Source organism: Schistocerca nitens, chromosome 2 (genome assembly GCF_023898315.1).
Source record: "Schistocerca nitens isolate TAMUIC-IGC-003100 chromosome 2, iqSchNite1.1, whole genome shotgun sequence".
Classification (NCBI taxonomy): Eukaryota; Metazoa; Arthropoda; class Insecta; order Orthoptera; family Acrididae; genus Schistocerca; species Schistocerca nitens.
This window is the reverse complement of record NC_064615.1, coordinates 519905615-519925397: the sequence shown is the minus strand read 5'-3', so window position 1 is coordinate 519925397 and position 19783 is coordinate 519905615. Positions and strand designations below refer to the sequence as shown.

The 19783-nt window shown below is 38.1% G+C and overlaps 1 protein-coding gene across 1 annotated transcript in view; it reads right to left on the bottom strand.

The window, feature by feature from the left end:
• Nucleotides 1–12471: 12471 nt before the first annotated feature.
• Nucleotides 12472–19783, bottom strand: part of LOC126236502 (enoyl-CoA hydratase domain-containing protein 3, mitochondrial) — a 130564-nt gene continuing 123252 nt past the window's right edge. Inside the window, exon 8 of the mRNA XM_049945858.1 lies at nt 12472–13620. The gene's annotated coding sequence lies outside the window, so the exon portion shown is untranslated. The remainder of the gene's footprint in view (nt 13621–19783) is intronic.

Below are 19783 nucleotides of genomic sequence, written 5' to 3'. Positions count from 1 at the left end.
GAGACCATGCACAATAAGTATAGGTAAGTGTAAAAAATTATGTGTACAATGTTTCGGAATTTTTTGAACAGACCTTGTTTAGACAGAAAATTAGCTAGATGGTGAATTTTGTTAAAATCAAAAAGAGATATGAACAATTATGAAAAGGGTAGATTGCTACTCACTATAAAAATGACATGTTGAGTTGCAGACAGGTGCAATGAAAAGATTGTTACACATCAAGCTTTCACCCATGGCCTTCATCAGTAAAGAAACATATTCACAAGGGCAAGCATACCTTATACACCAGTGACTGCTATATCAGGCTACTCAGGCCAGACTGAAATTGAGATGCATTGAACAAAAGCAACAATTCATACTGAAGCAGGGAAGGGGGACAGATAGCAGGGTACAGCTGGAGGAAGAGGAAATACTGCTGGCTGGCAGAGCATTCAGAAACTAGAGATGGAAGACAAGGCTACATGGTGCAGAGTTAGACGGCTGTGGGGGAAGGAGGTAATTGAAAAAAATGGAGCAGAAAGAAGAGGAGCAGACAAGGAGAAAAGACTGGTGAGTGCACTGGCAGACAGCAGTGCACATTGAGGGTAAGGGGATGTGAGTTGGGAAGAGGTGATAAGACAGAGGGGGCAGAAATGTGTACCAGCTCTGCTGTAATCATTGCACAGCATTTTATATTGGTATGACTACCAACCAGCTATCCACCAGGATGTACGGCCATTGCCAAACTGTGACCAAGGGTATAGTGGACCACCCTGTTGAACAACATTCTGCTGAACATACCATGCTTGATTTCAATGGCTGATTCACAACCCAGGCCATCTGTGTCTTCCTCTCCACTACTATCTATTCTAAACTGTGCAGATGAGATTTCTCCTTGCAGCACATTCTCTGCTCCCAAAATCATCCCTGTCTCAACCTACAGTAACCTACTGTCTCCATACCTTCCATGCAACAGTTTCCATCAACTCTGTCCTATCACCTCCTCTCAGATCACATCCCCTCGCCATCATTGTGCACTGCTCTCTGCCAGTGCACCCACCTTTCCCCTTTTCTGCTCTTCTCCTTTCCACTCCCTTTTTTCAGTGTCCCCCCCCCCACAACCTCTTGATGCTGCACCAGGTGGCCTTGTCTGCTCTAATTGCTGAACGCTCTGCCAGGCAGCAATGTTTTCTCTTCCCCCACCTGCAACCTGCTACCCTCCCCCATTCCCATATCATAATGGACTGTTTCTCTTGTTCATCCCATTTCAGTTTCTTTCGGGTCTGGGCAGTCCAAGATAGTGGTCATGTGTGTGTGATGTGTACTTGCTTGTGTGACTGCATGCTAGTTTTTCTTTTCTGATGAAGGCTTTGGCCAAAAGCTTAATGTGTAACAGTCTTTTCACTGTGGTTGTTTGTAACTCAATGTGCCATCTTTACAGTGAGTAGCAATCTATCCTTTCATAACTGTTAATTTTCCAACTTCGGCTTTCCATTGTTTAAAAAGAGATATGATATTAAAAAAGCCAGATTCCATATGATGTTTTCTGACAAACAAACAGTTCTTGGAATGCATAGCTTAAAAACAATGCCTACAAGTTGCTCAATGGGTAAAGAAGACTGAAAGTCCATGGATGGAGAAAGTACTAGAGGATCTTGATGTTAGAATACTTATAACCCTGCATCTCAATAGATCATAACAAGCCAAATGAGAAGGTAATATGGAAATGTGTATAGGGTGTTTTTCTCAACTGGCCACGTCAAATAATGAAATACATATGTGTTTACAGATGAAAACCATATAACCATTCTTTGTGAATCCTATCCCCTACAATTATTACAATGAGGCAAGAAATAGTGAAAGAATGAGAAATGACATAAGGGGAAGTAGCGAAACAACCAAAAATTATAAAATACAGAGTCACTAAAGAAGTATCAGTGAGTACAGCATGTCACCTGAGTTTGTAAGGCCAAAAGTGGATGAAGATAGAAAATACTAGATCTTTTCTATTTTGGAACATATGTTACCAGTTCAAGGCAGTGCCTCTCACACTGAATTATCTATTTTGGTTTTGGAGTATCAGGCCAATTCTTAGATAAAGAACTGAGCACCATACAATTATGTGAAATGGAAAATCTATTAATACCAAATACAACTTCAGAGGAACACTACGGACTTTTGAAGGAAGTGTTCACAGATTGGAGAACAGATCAGAGAAAAGAAAACATGACTTTAAAATCTTAAAAATCAACACTTGTGAGAGGGAGCCTTATTCCCATGGAGAATATCATGTTAACAGATGATCAAGAAACATGCTAAGAAAATAAAAGCCATTCAAGAATGTCATCCAACTTGGAGCAAGAGATAACTGCAATTCAATTTTTTCTAGAACTGTGCATGTTCTGTCATAAACTTACATCAACAGAAGTTTTTAATGTTCCATACTTTGTAGAATTACTGAAAAGGGGTGAAATGCTTATCTCAATAAAAATGGCTTTATGATCACAAGAGAAGTCAACATCGTTCAACCATTCCATATGAGTTCTAACAGCAATGGTGAGATACTGGGATAAAACTTTATCACCTTATTAGAGATGGAGTGACACAAGAAAATATGACTACAGCATAAGCCAGTCAAACTTTAGTTAATGCACAAAAAAGTATAGTATACCAGAAAGGGAAGCTCTGACAATCCAATCATAAGAAGTTAACACAAATTTAGGAATTTCCTGTGGGGGCATGAAACATTCGTATTCACTGAGCACTCAACTCTGATATTTGTATAAATAATAGGTTGACACAACGGACTTCATTCCAACAACATTCAAAATGTGAACTGAATACCTCTCAGTAAAGTGAAAAAGGGCCAACGTGCTATTGTGATTACTATGACTGCTATGGCATAGAAAGATGATCTATGGTGTAATGAAGATTACCAAAGGATGCTCAACATCAAGGATGTTGTTAGATGCAAAAACTTATGTTTGTGTCTGTGTAACAAGCAGACCTATAAGCTGATGAAACAGATCATGGAAAAAGGGATCTGACAAATTGCACATATATTACAAGAAACACAATGTAGTCTTGTCCAGGAGCAGTGATGAAAAATCAGAATATTTGGTAGTTTGTTGACCTACAGCATACAAAGAATATCTGACTGCTGTGCAGTTGGCCCCAGGAATCAAGTGTTAGCTACAGTTCAGGGTGGCAGATGGTGGAAGGATGATGTGGGATTGCAAGCTGGTGATGGCCCAGAAAGACTAAACTGACAAAAGCAACACTTTATTTTACTCATACATATGTATTTTGTTGTGGAGGGTATCAGTCAAGTTGACCACTGCATATGGAGAAGGCAGTGTGACTCATAAGATGAGAGACAGTGTCCAGCCAGTTGGCTGTAACACATGTGCCCATCTCTGCTGAGACCAGTGGTTAGTGTGCACCACATGATCACACTGCATGAGTCATGCCAAAAGCACCTTTTGTCAGCAGCAGACAAAGATGGGAGGAATCTTGCTACTTTAGTCAGCTCTGCAATGAATGCAAGCACCCAAATTGCTATGGCAGAAGACAGCTTCCCTGCACTGGATACGACACACTGCCCCGGCCAGGAGTCCAGCTTGCCATTAGACTAAGCATGTTATGACCTGCAGTGCCATGGCTCTAAGTCTGGGAGGTGGACTTAGTGCAGGAAGCAGGTAACACAGCAGAGACCCTAACCTGTGACTGGTGCTGGCTCCTCCATTGTGTCTCTTCATCTGACAAAGCCCTCAGGTTCTGGGCTGGGAAGGAATCTGCTAGCAAAATGACAACTATTTATACAGGATAGCAGAACACCTGTTATGCCAACATTCCATTTCCTGTCATGTTTTCAACACTATTGAAACCTGTCAGTGGACAAATTCCCTTACCTGCCCTGCTGCACTTGCATGTTTCACTGAGTGAGCCTGGCCCATCTTGCAATAATTCAACAGCTCTGTTACTGTAACAAAGATGCCAACATCTCACACTCAGCAGCTGCAATAATTCACCACATACTCCCACAGATTTGCCTGTAGTGGCACTGCAAAAGAACAGAACCTAGTACTTATCAAACCAGGCAAAAAGTCAATTGAAATAAACATGGATATGTCATAATTCTTCAATATACGAATCAGGATCAATCTCTGATTCTAACTTGTTAAGTACGCACATGTTGATTGTGACAGTCATCTGTGAACATTTTATAAAGCATGTATTGCCATTTTGATGTTTTTTATTAAGATCCGGCACTTTCAGTTTACCTCAGTAGGCCAGGCTTGAGAATGAATCAGTTAGTTCGAAACTAGTTGCCAAACATATTTACTGCAACTGTGACAGACTTGTTAACAAACACTTCATGAAACAGTACAGGTATGTTGTCAAATTAGCAAATGAAAAAACTGAGGACTGTGAGAATGCTGTCACATAGATTTTACCATAGTGATCTATAATACTTTGAAAGATATTCTATGTAGTTTATATTAGGGATCTGATTTTCAACACACCTGTGTAGTTATAGATGGCTCTTTGTGTGGTCTTGTTAAATTTATTATCCATTCTATTTCATTCTTTAACTTTTTGCCATAGTCGTATCATTTGTTTCCATGCAATAAATGACACACTGAGCATAACTTTCCAAGAATCATGACAGTATCTAAGTAGCTTGTCAAGTAAGTATTCCCACCCACAGATATTATGTTATGGACATAAAGGTTGTCCTATATCCACTACTGTCGATAGTAGTATTATTAATTGTGTAAGTCAATTACATAAGTTGTGACTGAGACTGAATATTGGCTGTAAGCAATCTGTTATGCCTATCAGAGAAACTCTAGAACATCACAGGCCACTAGTTATTTTTTGTATTAATATTTTCTGTGATTGAAGTGAATGCATCGCGTGGAGGCTTCATTCAGATTATATTGGTATTTCCTGCTGACAGACAAAGGATATGATTCCCACATGCTTCCAGAAATGAGTCTGGGACTAGTAGAAATACAACCCATAAATATACTATGAGGTATAGCAAAATTGTAACCTACTTGATCAGAAGACCATCTGTAAACAAAACTACAAAACAACACAAAGTTGCACTCACTGTCTTAGAATCTCACTCATTTCACTCACTCAGTCACACTATCTCACATCTTTTGAGATACAGCAAATTTGATCAAACAAGCACCGTAAATCAACCACCTTGCCTCACTTCCAGTTAAAACAGAGGCAGCTGTAACCTATACAGCACCACAAGCACCACACATTGTAGGGTCCTTGCACTGCAGTAAGTAGCTATGTCTCATGGAGCTGTGTTCTATGCAAAAACAAATGAGGAGTGCCTTATCTCATCTGTGTGGCTGGAAGAAGATACACCATGGCCAAGTTGTTGACTTTAGATGTAGTTTATTGACTGTCACTTTAGGCCACTCTTCTTTCCATCTACATATGATTCTGTACCAGAAGAATGAGGTGATAGCATGTAGGGCAGGCTGTTCCACTGCTGCCCCATGGAGAAAGAGCACATCTTTGCTCCCATCATCTCATTCACGGGGTGGTGCAGGTAGTGCAGGCAAGATATAAAACAGTTCTATTACAAGCACTCTACACAAGCACGAGCTGCTTGGCTATCACTGCCTGCATACTCTCTGTCAGTACAAAATGGTTCAAATGGCTCTGAGCAGCACTATGGTACTTAATCTGTCAGTACAGTATGATCATTTTCACTTGGCCTGGCTGCATGATTCCCTGGCACAGACTTTTCTACATGTCTGTTTCCGTCCCCACCTTACTACCTAAGGGTATGCACACAAAGTGGAACAGCCTAATGTAGTGAGATGGAACACTGAACTATCTCAATATCACTACATGGCTCTTTGGCTGCTACATCTACTATTTCATTTCCCTTGACAAACATGTGCACTGGTACCCAGCACAATGACACCTCCTTCGCTAGCCTTTCCAGGTGGAGAATGGCATCCTCCTGGATCTTTACAAGTGTTGTACACACACAAGGAGTCAAAATATGGTGGGAATTTAGCAGTCAAAAAACTGCACATTTATTCCAGTGCCCTTAAGATTGCAAATAATTCTGCACTGAACACAGTAAATTCTTAAACTAACCAGATCTTGAAGACATGATTAGGGAAAACAACAGATCAGCCAGAGGAGCCCCTCTGTTTGAATCCTTCAGTGAATACAACTATACAGTTATGGTGCTCTGGTAATCATTTAAAATGTTGTAAAATACTGTGTTAAAAACAAATGTAGCAGTGCAGTCTCTCTTATACTTCATAAAATTTAAAATTACTCTGGGACTCTGCAGTAACCAGGGCGGCAGTTGAGTCCAGTCTTAGATTTGGGTTTGTGCTTGTCACACAACAAGTGACTCTAGCTTATGTTTCACATGGATCTCAGACAAGCAACTACATGGTATGCTGGTGAATTTGGAACAGCAGGGATATTGTATGCTTTAAGCAAAATGAGGAGTTCTATTGGATAGTGAGCCCACAGAGAAGGTATAGGGCTGGCCCTGTAAGCACCCATGGTCAGCCTGATCCCTCCGTGGCAGACTGTGTCAGTGATATTCAGGTATTGTCATTTATTATTTAGTGTAAGGCAATACAAAATGAACTACAACTAAGATTCAAGAATTGCATAATTTTACAAAATAAATAGAATTAAACAACTAAATCTACAAACAAATATTTAAATTTTCAATCTGTTCAAGGGCTAGCTCCATCACTTCAAATAAATCTACTAGACTTCCAGGCTAAGCTCATCTGTTACAGCTTGTTACTATGGGTTTGACAGTCTGATGTTCACTGTCAAAGTCACACTGAGAAGATACAGCCTTTCCCAATCGGGAGAACCTTCCGAACAGACACCATTGCCTGTACGAATCCTCATTGTTTTCCTAGCACATCTTGGTAATTCCATGTCGGATGGTTTTGTGTCAGGTCATATGAGAATCTGATATTCATTGTGAGCCACAATTATTCCACATTTCTGGCCAGTTCCTGCACTTGTTGAAATTCACTGCTTCCAGCGATTCCAAAATATGACTGGTGACTGTTTGGATTTTAAGCTTATCATTCTAAAATGTAGGCACATGAGAATGGATTGGGCCCTGAGGAACCTTAATTAATTTTTCATGCTTCTAGAGAAGGGAAATCTGTCTTCAAAGATCCAGTGACACAATGTGGCTGAGAGATGGCAACCAGTAAAAAGGAGCAGATCTGATGCAGTCCTCATTGCTACATTTATCTGAACATTGATTTTATCACATGTGAACTATTAAGCCACACTGGAGCACAATATTCAGCAGCATAGTACATGAGTACTAAGGAAGAATATTGTAGTGTTGTAGCATCTGCAACCCAAGAAGTACCACTCTGCATTTGTACAATGTTATTGAGCGATCCAGCTTTGTTCCAGTGTTTTCTGCATGTTTCTTGTACAACAATGTTCTATCAAGAGTTACCCCCTGATATTTTGGGAAGTCTTGGTGATGTTGAAGTGCTTGACCATTAAAGGTGACACGTAGCTTTGCACTGTCCATTCTACCATTCAGAAAAAAGCAGCTAATTTTGATCATCATTGTATTTGGTGTTAATCTCCACTTTTTAAAACATTCATACTTAGATCTGCAGAGAGTATATACTCACCAGCTTCAACACTTTTCTATTGGGTGGCCAAAGGTAAGAAGGTCTCACTAATTCACTGTGCACCTATAATCTAACTGTGATCTCACAAAAGCCTTATATATCTGGATCAGACATGACCTGTTCACTCTTTGAGACCTGTGGCTAGGGCACTTTACAAAAATGAGACCCAGACACCTCACCAAATATTTAAAATGTAGAATAGTGTCCCTCATATCCAAGTCAAGCAAATTAAAAATATGACAAGAATAATTAAAATTAACACACACACACTTAGCTGAAGAAAATTTAAAACCTGTCTCTGCAGTCCAGCCCTCCAACCTCTAGCCTATAAGTTGTAACAGATGAGACACTGTTGTAAGTTTAAAGGAGCAACAAAAAACTGCGAAACATCCACAAGCAAGGAGCACTGCATGGGACTCCAAGCTGTAGATGTTATACTGTTTACAGCAATGACAACGAGGGTAACATTTAAAATACTTCCCAAGAGAACATCATGTCCTGCTGAAAACTATTTGATGGCACATCACCACATCGGTGTCTAAAAAGCTATTTTGATGAGAAGGACCTATACAGGTGACTACAAAAATCCCATTGGTGAAGTTGTCCTAGAATATTGTGCCTCTAAGTAGTAACTTACCACCTTACTGATGTCAAAAAATATCCCTATGCAATGCTATTTAATTAGGAAAGCCTGCTGGATTGCCACCTCCTTTGGGTCACACTGTGGACAGTGGGTAGCCTCCAGAATCCACACTGAGAGTGGCTAAGGAACTGTCTGATCTCTAATATCCAAATCATGTGACCGTTGACAATCTGCTCCAAGGTCTTTCCTAAACAACTTATTAAGTCAATGCTTCTGTTACTACTAAGGCACTTTCAGCAGTTTCCTGGTCTGAGGAGAGATACCAAAGTTGCTTCCCTCTACGAGTTTGGAAATAGTCTTGTCTGCTATATTGAACTGAAACATTGTAGAAGGATTTCCTTTGATACTGTTTGCAAGTTTGATTGCATGCTGTACTCTTTTTGGCCATGACGGAATGCAGTGTCATGAGCCTCAGACAGTGCTGAATCCAGCTCCCGCATGGAGAAGGGGCAGTTGTAGGACTCAGAATTGTTGGATCTGAAGTCAAACTCACCTCTCCCCCTGGTTGCACAGTAGCAGGTGAAACCTGGATCCTGGCTGGCAGTGGCAGTAACCATAGTAAAATGCTCTGGCTAAGTCTGTACAATATATGTGGACAGAGTTTAAAGGTACTCCTGTTTCAGCACTGTTGCTGTAGATAACCATTTTTACATTTACCAGTAATCATTCTGAAGGTGTCTCACATTTTCACAGAACAAGTGGAGCAGTTGATGCATTGTGCCATGGCTCTCACTACTCGAAAGGCTGCAAGGTGTCTGCTTTTGGTTGTTACCATTTGAACTACCAAAGAGCCACATGCCTGACCCCGATTGTTGAGATGGACCCATCAGTCCATTCGGGTACAGGCTGCCTTCTAAGATGACCTGGGGACTTTGAGATGAATAGGTCAGTGACATGGTGGATCACACTTGTGTTGTGGTCCACCCATTCCTGGATGCTGTGCCAGTGCACAGACACAGATAACTGACAGAACAGTGTTTAGTTTGCTCTGATGACCATTCATCTTGGCAGTTTCTCTTCAAAGAATTGCTTTATCCATTATATGGATCCAAATGGAAAGTGATCACTGGAATGAAGGTCTTCAGTAACTTCCCACTGAGCAGAATCTGCATGCACTAGACAAGAGAAAGAGATGTCTATGGCTGAGGATGACCCTATAGCAGCTTTGAAATGAGAGAGATTGTCCATGCTGAAGGTAGTCACTCAGGGAAACTCTTTCTTCAGTAAGGAGTCTTTGTACCACTTACTAATTTTGTTTCATAAGGCTGGTTTCCCACATACTTGCATTATTTTGTAATAAAAGTAACATTTTTAATACCTCTGTGATTTCTAGATGTATTTCAATTGTCTTCCCCCCTTCCTATAAGTTTTTAGACTTGTGCTTATTCTTTAATTGCACTGGCTGTGATGAGAACTTGTGGTACAAAGTAACTCCAATTGGTTGTACACAACTCCAATGGCATCACAAGGCTCTCTAAAATTTGACCCCTGGGGCAAGTAGAGTGTGAGTCCCAGTATACATTAGGGACTCCCAGTTGAAGAAATGGTCAGTAAAATTGTTCTATAACATCTATGAGGGCCTCAGAATCTGTTGCATCTTGTGGTGGTTGGCACAGAAATCATAAAGGGGTCATTTGACCCAACTGCAACTGCAACTGTTTGCAGGTCATCAGTCATGGGCAGAGCAAGGGAGCATCCCTTGGCCCTTTCCCTAGTCAGGTCATCCTTGTGGTGGACAGTACAGCCCTGTAGCACTGTGGCATCGGTAAGTTTAAAGTGTGTTTCTTGTAAACACAAGCACTGGGGACAGTCTTGCACTAAGAGTTTCAGTTCCTCAGCATCTGTCCTGAACCCACTGATGCTCCACTGTAGTGTGGGAGCCATTAGATCACTGAGATTTTTCATTCATCCAGTCTCTCTAGAATGCTCAGAGTCTTGTGATGGTTGGAGATTTAGAATGTTACTTCGGGCAGACTTCATATTCCACTGTCTCTAAAGTGGAATCATTAGAGAAATCTCAGATAGAATGAGATCGGTATGGCATTTCCATTTTGGTTTGGTTGGTAGAAGAGACTTAAGAAGAACATTTAGACAGTATCAGTGCTGCAGTTTACTGAAGCCTATCTGTTGATATGCTGGAAACTATGTAATGTTGGTGGCCATAGCCTTTACTGATTTTTTCTGTGGAAGATACAGGTTTTGTAATAACAACACCTTCACAACTGCACTTACAAACACACATATTGTACTATCAACCTCTACTTTTGTAGAGGCACCAGCTTTTGGAATAGGCTTTTTGAGAGCTGAAGTGATCTGAAGAAAACAGTCAAAATGGATGGAGAGGGGGGGGGGAGTTGAATTGCTTTACAGATATTTTCTGCTTCATGATATGGAATACGCTTTGTTGTTTTTAGACAGGTAGACACTGCAGTTTCTGTACCAGACATGGTGATCTCCAGAGCAATTAACATACTTTGTAAAAGATGAACAAATGACTCCATCATTTGCGATAAGTGGCTTCTCTCTCTCTCTCTCTCTTACTAGAATGGAGTTCTCAAAGTGCTGGTATTTGGTTTGGTTGGGTTTGGTATATAGGACCTCGCATTTAGGAATGTGAATCCTGCCTTGGCATGGTCTAGAAGCACATGTAAGAATAAAGGCATTTTTTTACTGGTTTACAATCTGTTCCTTTCATCATAGTTTACGCATCCGTCATTGCTACTTGAGCCCACTCATCTTTCAGTTCTTCTTTGGGAATATCTATAATGTCCCTACGTGATACAAGACCTTTGCTGTAGTTCATAGTGTTTTCTAGTTCTGTTTCGATGGTGGATTCCCTGAGGCATTTAGCTGCCTGGAGGTTTGTTACATGTTGGGAACTAGGTGTTTCAACCAACAGTATAGCATTTATCAACCACTTTATAGATTTTCAGCTGCCAGCAATAACCTATAAACCCTTTTGCATATGAGAAGGTGAAATATTCTCAAAGCTTTCCTCTTTTCTCTTAACTATTAAAGACACATACTGACTAGCAGCACTTTTTCTGCTACTATAAAGTATTTTGAGCTATCTTTTTTTCAGGTGGTCTGACTACACAAACCCTCTTGTTAGTTTGGGTGTGATACCCACCAGCAGTACACACCCATACCACTAGGAGTTGATCTGGAAAAGTTTGACCATGAGCAGCTAGGGAAATATGGATCCACCCAGACAGAGTCTTGCTCGCTTGGGTAAGACGTATACAGCTGGGATGTGGCAGGTTCCCCAGAAGCTGCCCACTAATGCATTTTCCACTTCGACAACCTTGCATCTCATCACCATGCAGAACACCTTCAGACAGAGGTTTGTACCATCCTTGCAATCTCACAGCTAAGGCAGGATCCCTGCTGCCTATGATAACACAATGTTCCACTGTTATACCACATGGTGGTTGTTGAAGCATACACAAAAATTACTGTTGCAGAGGTCCAGCGGCACTCACCGGCTCCAGATCACGAAACCTTGGCTCACAAAATCTATACGCAGCCAATGATAGCTGAAGTGCTCACCATTTAGAATGACTCAGGGGGCACATGGAGCTCTCCAGTTTCTAGCTTTAGCTTATTTGCAATAGCATCCATAACATAACATACAATAATAAAATTAAATTCAAAAATAAAGAACACTCCATAGCCAAATTGATTGAAATAATGTCTTTCTTTGGTTTTATGAAGTCTCTTGGCCCCACCAAGAAGAACTCAAGGAAATAATAACGTTTATACTATAACGGAGCATTATCAAAATGAAACAAAAACATAATGCTGGATCTAGTTGACTAAAGGAAAGAGATTTATGCTCCATATGCAGATTTCTCTAGAATTTTTCTGCAGAAAAACTCCACGAGAGTACAAACTCCCTTCAAACAGCACTTTGCTTTTTCTTTTCAATTTGCGAATGGATTTTTATTTTTCATGCAAAAATGGGCACTTTTGCACTATCTACTTTTCATTTCTAAATATTTTTCTCAAATTAACTTTTCTGTAAAACTGCTAGGGTGAATTTTGAGATTCCATCCAGTGTTCTGGGACAAGGGCCAATCACGCTTTCAGAATTTTGTAACATATTCAATTTGCTGTTGAACATACCACTGTTTCATTGTTTGTGGGGAAATAAAAGTACAACAAAGGTAAAAAATATTTGACTTTATTTATGACGTATAACAACAGAACTTGATATACATGTGAAATTATGTGCCATACTCTGTTTATAGCTATTCAATTTTATAAACATGTTTCCTTATTCATTTACTTATAATATTTACACATTTTATTATTTTCATAAATTTTGCACATCTAAACTCAGCAATTACCATTGCTGAATTGACACAGGGGCAGTGAATTGCAGTATATTTATGGAGTGTTGTTAAAACAGTGTCTGAATTATTAGCTACAACATAATGTAAAGAGACAGATTATGTAGGCTACCGGCATCTGATTTGCTTTGAGAGTAACTACACTTTAAACCAAACATGCATACAACATCTGGAGAATGAGTCTGAGCTATGTGGTGAGCTGTGAAAGATAGTTGGAGAATATGGAAGTGGCAGAACAAGTGTGTCATTCTACAGCATCTGTGTAATTACCAGTAGCATCCTGAGTGTGCAATGACAATATCTTCCCAAAGCACTATATATTATTCATCATTTTCTCATCATTTAAGGTATCAGACTTACAGAATTTAGATCACACTCTGAGCAATTTCTGCATGGCACACTTTGTAGGATGTAAGTGTTTGAGTAAACTTACAAACATTGTGATGATTATAATTCTGTTAAAAAGTTCACTGTGGCTGATGCCTATAAGTTGAAACAGCAGCTAATCAACTAACATTAAACAGGCAGGAAGAACAATAATTTTACTGACAATCAGTTACTGAGTATATTAGAAGGTATTTATTATGAGTTTAGATATAATGACTGAAGAATGCCAAAACTTGATAGAGTAATGGTAGTGAGAAAGTAGAACTTCCAAATATGTTTTGAATTTGCAGAATCATAAAATACAAAAATTATGGAGCTGAAATTATTGATGGTCAAGAATCTGCACTGACAGAAGTATACAAACCTAGTGAGCCTTGGGATGTGACAAAAAGAATTATCTGTTTAGATAAAAGGACATTTCCATATTCATCCTATAAGCAATACACCAATGGATCTCTTTATGCTACTACCTAGATATAACATACTTCAGTTTGTAAATAATGAAATGAATGAAAATGCTGTGAAGCTATTTCTGAGTGCACAACTGAAGGATGGGCCTAGGACATGAAGTGGAAACCTGTAAGCAGAGAAGAAATACTTGTCTTTCATTATACTCACATAGGGGTGACATAAAACCCATCCCATTTTAAGTCTACTGGAAGGAAAATACATTGTTTGTTAAAAGACGAATAGTGTTGAGTGTGATCAGAGACAGATACATATAACCATCTTACATTCACTACATATTTCTAAAGATCCACGGCCAGGACATCTGAAACCAGATGACAGATTCTAAAAAGTATGATCTATTTTAAATTATTTCAGTAAAAGAATGTGTCAAATGCATTACTGAGGATGATACCTATCCTTAAATGACTCAATGAAATGAATGAGAAGAGAAAAGTATGTTCTTTCTGATCTCGTATACTCATTACTGTGTTGTTGGATTGCACAGATACGTCACTCATTTAACTTTTTGAGATCATAAGTCATAAAGATGGTAAAAGCTGCTGTTAGATGATGTGAAAGATGTTTACCACAGGAAGCAGCAATGAGAGCCTCTTCACATTATTATTCAGTATCATACTTTAAATTGGGAATAAACACAGTGAGATTCAATATAGAGCTATTGAACTCAACCTCTTACAATCCTAATTTACTTAAATGTCACATCCTTATATTTTGGTAACTGTAGAATGGCATTAAGAGGACAACATTCCATGGAAATGCAGTGTATGAGTGGTTCACAACAAATATACTGTCAGCAGGACAGACTTGATTACTGAGCAAGATCTAAATAAGTTGCCTAGCAATGTTGAAAGAAATTATGCACAAAATATACATATATTTTAAAATTTTATCAATAAGAGTAAACTTATAAAATGAATGCTCATAGAACACCCTAATCATTCAATAATCTTTCTTTCACTATTCTTCACTTTTGTGCTTATACCTATAAAGAAGAGTAATGTATGTACAGGACATAAGAGATAGGTATTTAGTGAACTGACAATGATTTACACACATTTATAACTAAAATAAACATGGATGTATAGGCACTGTCAGTATAGAATGGATATTTAAGAGCATTGCCTTCTTTAAATTTTCATTGTGTCAAGAAAATGCAAGAGACCATAATAAAATTTTTATATCAGGACATAATTTAATAACATGTACTGACCAATGAGAAACAATGTTACATTATATATTACGATATCCAAAAGTGATGGCTGATATGGAAGCAAATGTATTTAGGAAATATCTTGTTTGGACATGAACATGTGATGTTTGTATTTTTATCAGACTTCACAAGATGACATCTTTGAACATAAGCTTAGAATGTAATATCAGTGTCAGAATAGTATGACACATAAATTACCAGAACGTACAGATCTCACAGTACATTTCAAAATCTGAACAGGAACATTAGCATTACAAAGAAAATAATTTTGAACTGAACTAAGAAATAAGCAAAAATTATATTTAAAAAAGGGTAAATACCAGAGATAAAAAGACTGGCGCAAAAGGCATAGTAGCCAAAATGGTCAGGAGTGACAATAAGACAATTAATCAAAGGATTTTTTTCAAAAATAATAACTAATCTATGTGTTGGTACACATGAGAGAACAAAAGGAAGACTTTGTGAAATCAAAGGCAGCTAGGATATCAACAAAACTGATGTAAAGGCAAAATTAACATGGACATGATAGATGGTTAGCCCAAAGATATACATAACACAAAACTCTTAAGGCTTTCATGGACACTTGTAGACAAATTGCCAGTTGGCTTCTGTCTAGGGTTCTTCAGTCGATGTTTGTTTGTTGGTTTTTCTGATGGTTCAACAGCATGAGTGGCTGGCATGGTCAAAGATTCACTCTCTACCTCTAGCAATAGAGGGTGAAATTTTGAGAATGCCAGCCACTCGTACTCATGAAATGTCAGAAAAATTATCAAACAAATGTTGGCCAAAGAACATGAGGCTAAAGCCATTAGGCAATTTGACAACATTTGTGACAGATCAGGAAATCTAGAGAGAGAGAGAGAGAGAGAGAGAGAGAGAGAGAGAGAGAGAGAGAGATGCTTGTACTATTTGGTGAGTTGTCTCTTTTACTCCTAAATTATTTACATTCTGCCAGAACTTTTCCTTGCAATAGTAAAAAAGTTATGAATTTCTTGTGATTTTTACAGTCTTCCATCACAAAATGTGTGTTGTAAATTGTAACATTCTGCTAACACTTCTATCAAATAAAAGTAAAATTAGAGCATGCTTTTATACATTATGGCACCTCATAATATCAAACATGTTGCAATAAATCAGAAGACAATTAAGCTAAAATAAAAAATAATCTGCAAGATTTTGCTAGTGTTTTTTCCATATTTCTAGTGAAAGTAATGTTTTACTGTTTTCTTAAAACTCTAATACGCCACAATATTCAGATAATTCAGCTTAATTCACCACCTTCTTTAAAAATTGTTTAGGATGGAAAGTATGAAGTGTTCAAAGATGAAGTCAGTAGCAACAAATGTTTGGCAGGCACTCCAGCAATAACAATGCTAGCATTCTGGGTCAAAAGAAGGAAGTGCAGCACTTCATATATTTTATTTAAAGTTGCAGAAAGTGACGCAACGACATATTGCGATAAGATCTTGTTGGGTTTATTGCACTGGCACAAAAACCTTCATTTGCACAACAGAAATACATCAGAAATCACATGACTGACACTTTTTCTAAATAAAGCACTCATGGACTATATCTATGGAGTTATCACAATAACATTTAGCCTGGTGAACTACGAGGCATAGTTAAACATTACAATGAAAGTAGCCCTACTCAGCAAAATGAAGCTGTAAAAAACAGCAACATGAGAAGAAAATAAGAGCAAAGACATGACCAAAAATATTCCATAAGGCAAAGGCTAGTTGTGTCAATAAACTGAAAATTGAACACTGTAACATCTTCCTAAACAAATAACAGTAATCAAGAATTTATTAGACGCAATTCAATATTTGTGAAGGGATGAAAAGTAAAACATTAAAGATGTTATACAACAAATGTTGAAGCAATTGAAAATAATCACTAACTAAATCTATATTTATAGGACAATACAATCATAAGTCACAATGAGCACAAAACATGAAAAAATTAAATAAAACAAAAATAACTGAAATAAAATGCAGGAACTCTTAGATGATGATCATTTTGGCTTTAGGAAAGGTAAAGGCATCACAGAAGCAGTTCTGATGTGAAGCTTTATTCTGGAAGCGAAACTGAAGAAAAATCAAGGCACATTCATCGATTTGTCAACCTGGAAAAAGTATCTGACAGTATAAAATGGTGCAATATATTCAAAATTCTGGAGAAAATAGGAGTAAGCTGTAGGGAAAGACAGATAATATACATCATGTACAAGAACCAAGAGGGAATAATAAGACTGGAAGACCAAGAACAAAGTGCTCAGATAAAAAATGGTGTAAGGCAGGGGTGTAGTCTTTCACCCATACGGTTCAATCTATACATTGAAGAAGTAATGAGGAAAATAAAATAAAGGTTCCAGAGTGGGATTAAACCTTAAGGCGAAAGGATATCAGTGATATGATTCACTGATTACACTGTTATCCTCAGTGAAAGTGAAGAAATACAGGATGCATTGAATGGAATGAGTAATCTAATGAGTACAGAATATGGACTGGGAGTAATCAAAGAAAGACAAAAGTAATGAGAAGTAGAAGAAATGAGAACAGCAAGAAATTTAATATCAGAACTGGGGATCACGAAGTAGACTAAGTTATGGAATTCTGCTACCTTGGAAGCAAAATAACCCATGATGGATAAAGCAAGGAAGACATAAAAAGTGACTAGCACAGGCAAAGAGAGCATTCCTGGCCAAAAGGCCTTTACTCATATCAAACCTAGGCCTTAATTTGAGGAAGAAATCTCTGAAAATGTACATTTTTGAGTACATCATCATTTGGTAGTGAGTTATGGAGTGCGGGAAAATAGGAACAGACAAGAATCAAAGCATTTGAGATGTGGCGCTACAGAAGAAGGTTGAAAAAATAGATAGACTGGTAAGGTAAGGGATGAGGAGATTCTCCTTAGCCTCAGTAAAGAAAGAAACACTAATAAGAAGTAGTGAAGGACGATAGGGCACGTGTTAAGGCGTCAGGAAATAACTTCCATGACACAAACGAGAACTATAGACAGTAAAATTTGTATAGGAAGACAGAGATTGGAATATATCCAACAAATAACTGAGGATGTAGGGTACTAGTGCTACACTGAGATGAAGAGGTTGGCACAGGAGAGGAATTCATGGTGGGCTTCAACAAAAAACCAGTCAAAGACTGATTCGCAGGGTGAGGGAAGGGGGAGGGGGGTGGGGGGGGAGCTAATGGATCATATAGGAGAAAAGTTTTCAGCACTTGATTCCTTATAATGAAAAGAAAACACACACACACACACACACACACACACACAGAGAGAGAGAGAGAGAGAGAGAGAGAGAGAGACCTGGAGAACACATCATGGGCATGAATATTGAAAACTTCATCACAAAACTGGTGGAATTTTATTGTAGTTTATATATGAGAGGACAATTTATATTGTTACTCTGATAAAATAAGAACTGCAATGGTCTCTTGTTTATGAATATACCAGGACTTCATAACACATGAAGAAGTGTAGATATAACTGAAAAATGTTCAAGTCAGAATTCTGAAAGATAAACGATAGCAACTGGTGCTGTGAGAAACAAATTAATTAAAATAGTTTCACATTGCAAAATATATCAGGATTTCATAACATGTGACACAGCATAAACACTCAAAAAGTTCACTAAACTGCATAGTCAGATAATAAAATTTGGATGTCAGTTTCCTGAGCCCTGGACATTTACCAATGAAATTGTAGGTCTTTATAGCACCTCTCTGAGACAACCATTTGATAGAGGTTTGAAGATCAAGTTATGCAAGACAATTCCCACAACAATTGCATTGTATTTTATAAAATGTGGCTACCTAAGGTGATGCAATACCACATAAATGAATTGTGATGGACATTAAGACATGTGACACTGACATACTGAAACAGCCATAATATGCAACATACAATAAAGAACATTTCCTTCCTAGGATAGTTACATGTTACAAATAAAGTCCATATTTTCTGCTCTCAGATGTAACAGCAATAATAACTGAAAGAAATGCATGCTTTAGCAAAAATACTGGTAATTCAATGCTGATTTCTGCAGAAAATAAAATACAACACAATAGGAGGAGAATGATATTATGAAAAGTATAGTTGCCACTCACCATATAACAGAGATGCTGAGTCACAGACAGGTAAAAAAAGACTGTCAGAAAGTGAGCTTTCACTCAACAAGGCCTTCATCAAAAACAGACAACATACACACACATACTCATACAAACACAACTCATACACACATGACCAGAGTCACTGGCAACTGAAGCTGAAGTCTGGCTCCTGATGCCAGGGACTGTTGTCATGTGTGTGTGAATTGCATTTGTTTGTATGTGTGTGTGTGTGTGTGTGTGTGTGTGTGTGTGTGTGTGTGTGTGTGTGTGTGTTTTGTCTATTTTCGACAAAGGCTTTGTTCGCCTAAAGCTCACTTTCCAACAGTCTTTTTGTTGTGCCTATCTGTGACTCAGCATCTCCATTATATGGTGAGTAGCAACTATCTTCTTCATAATAATGTTACATTCTATCCTCGATTTTCCATTGTAAGAGAAGAACGAGAAATTTAAACCTTCACATACTGAGGACCTCACAGAGTACAGCAACATCCATGAAATTTTTGTTATGATCACATTTATAAATGAATTATCACTCAAAACTGACATTACAATAATCAGTATCACAAATAATGATTATATTAAAGTCATTCCAATGAGCACTAGGAAAGAGTCCATTTTCTGAAGAAACATCTACATTGCACTGTTACAGGATATAGCAATCTGAAACTACTTTTCTTTTCTTCATAAAATATTTACAATTTTCAAATGTTAACTGTAACAAGTATGAGCATTATTCCACAGCCTTGTATTGCCATATGTCAAAATAGTTAAATATGTTAACTTCTGGCAGGACTTAACTTGTATTGTCTAAGTTATTTAACAGATTGAGAGAAAGCTCACATTTTATGACTTTCTAGTTTTCATTTACTGTAATTACAGTAAAAATGCTTGCTTGCTAAATTAATTTTGAAAGTTACAAATTATGA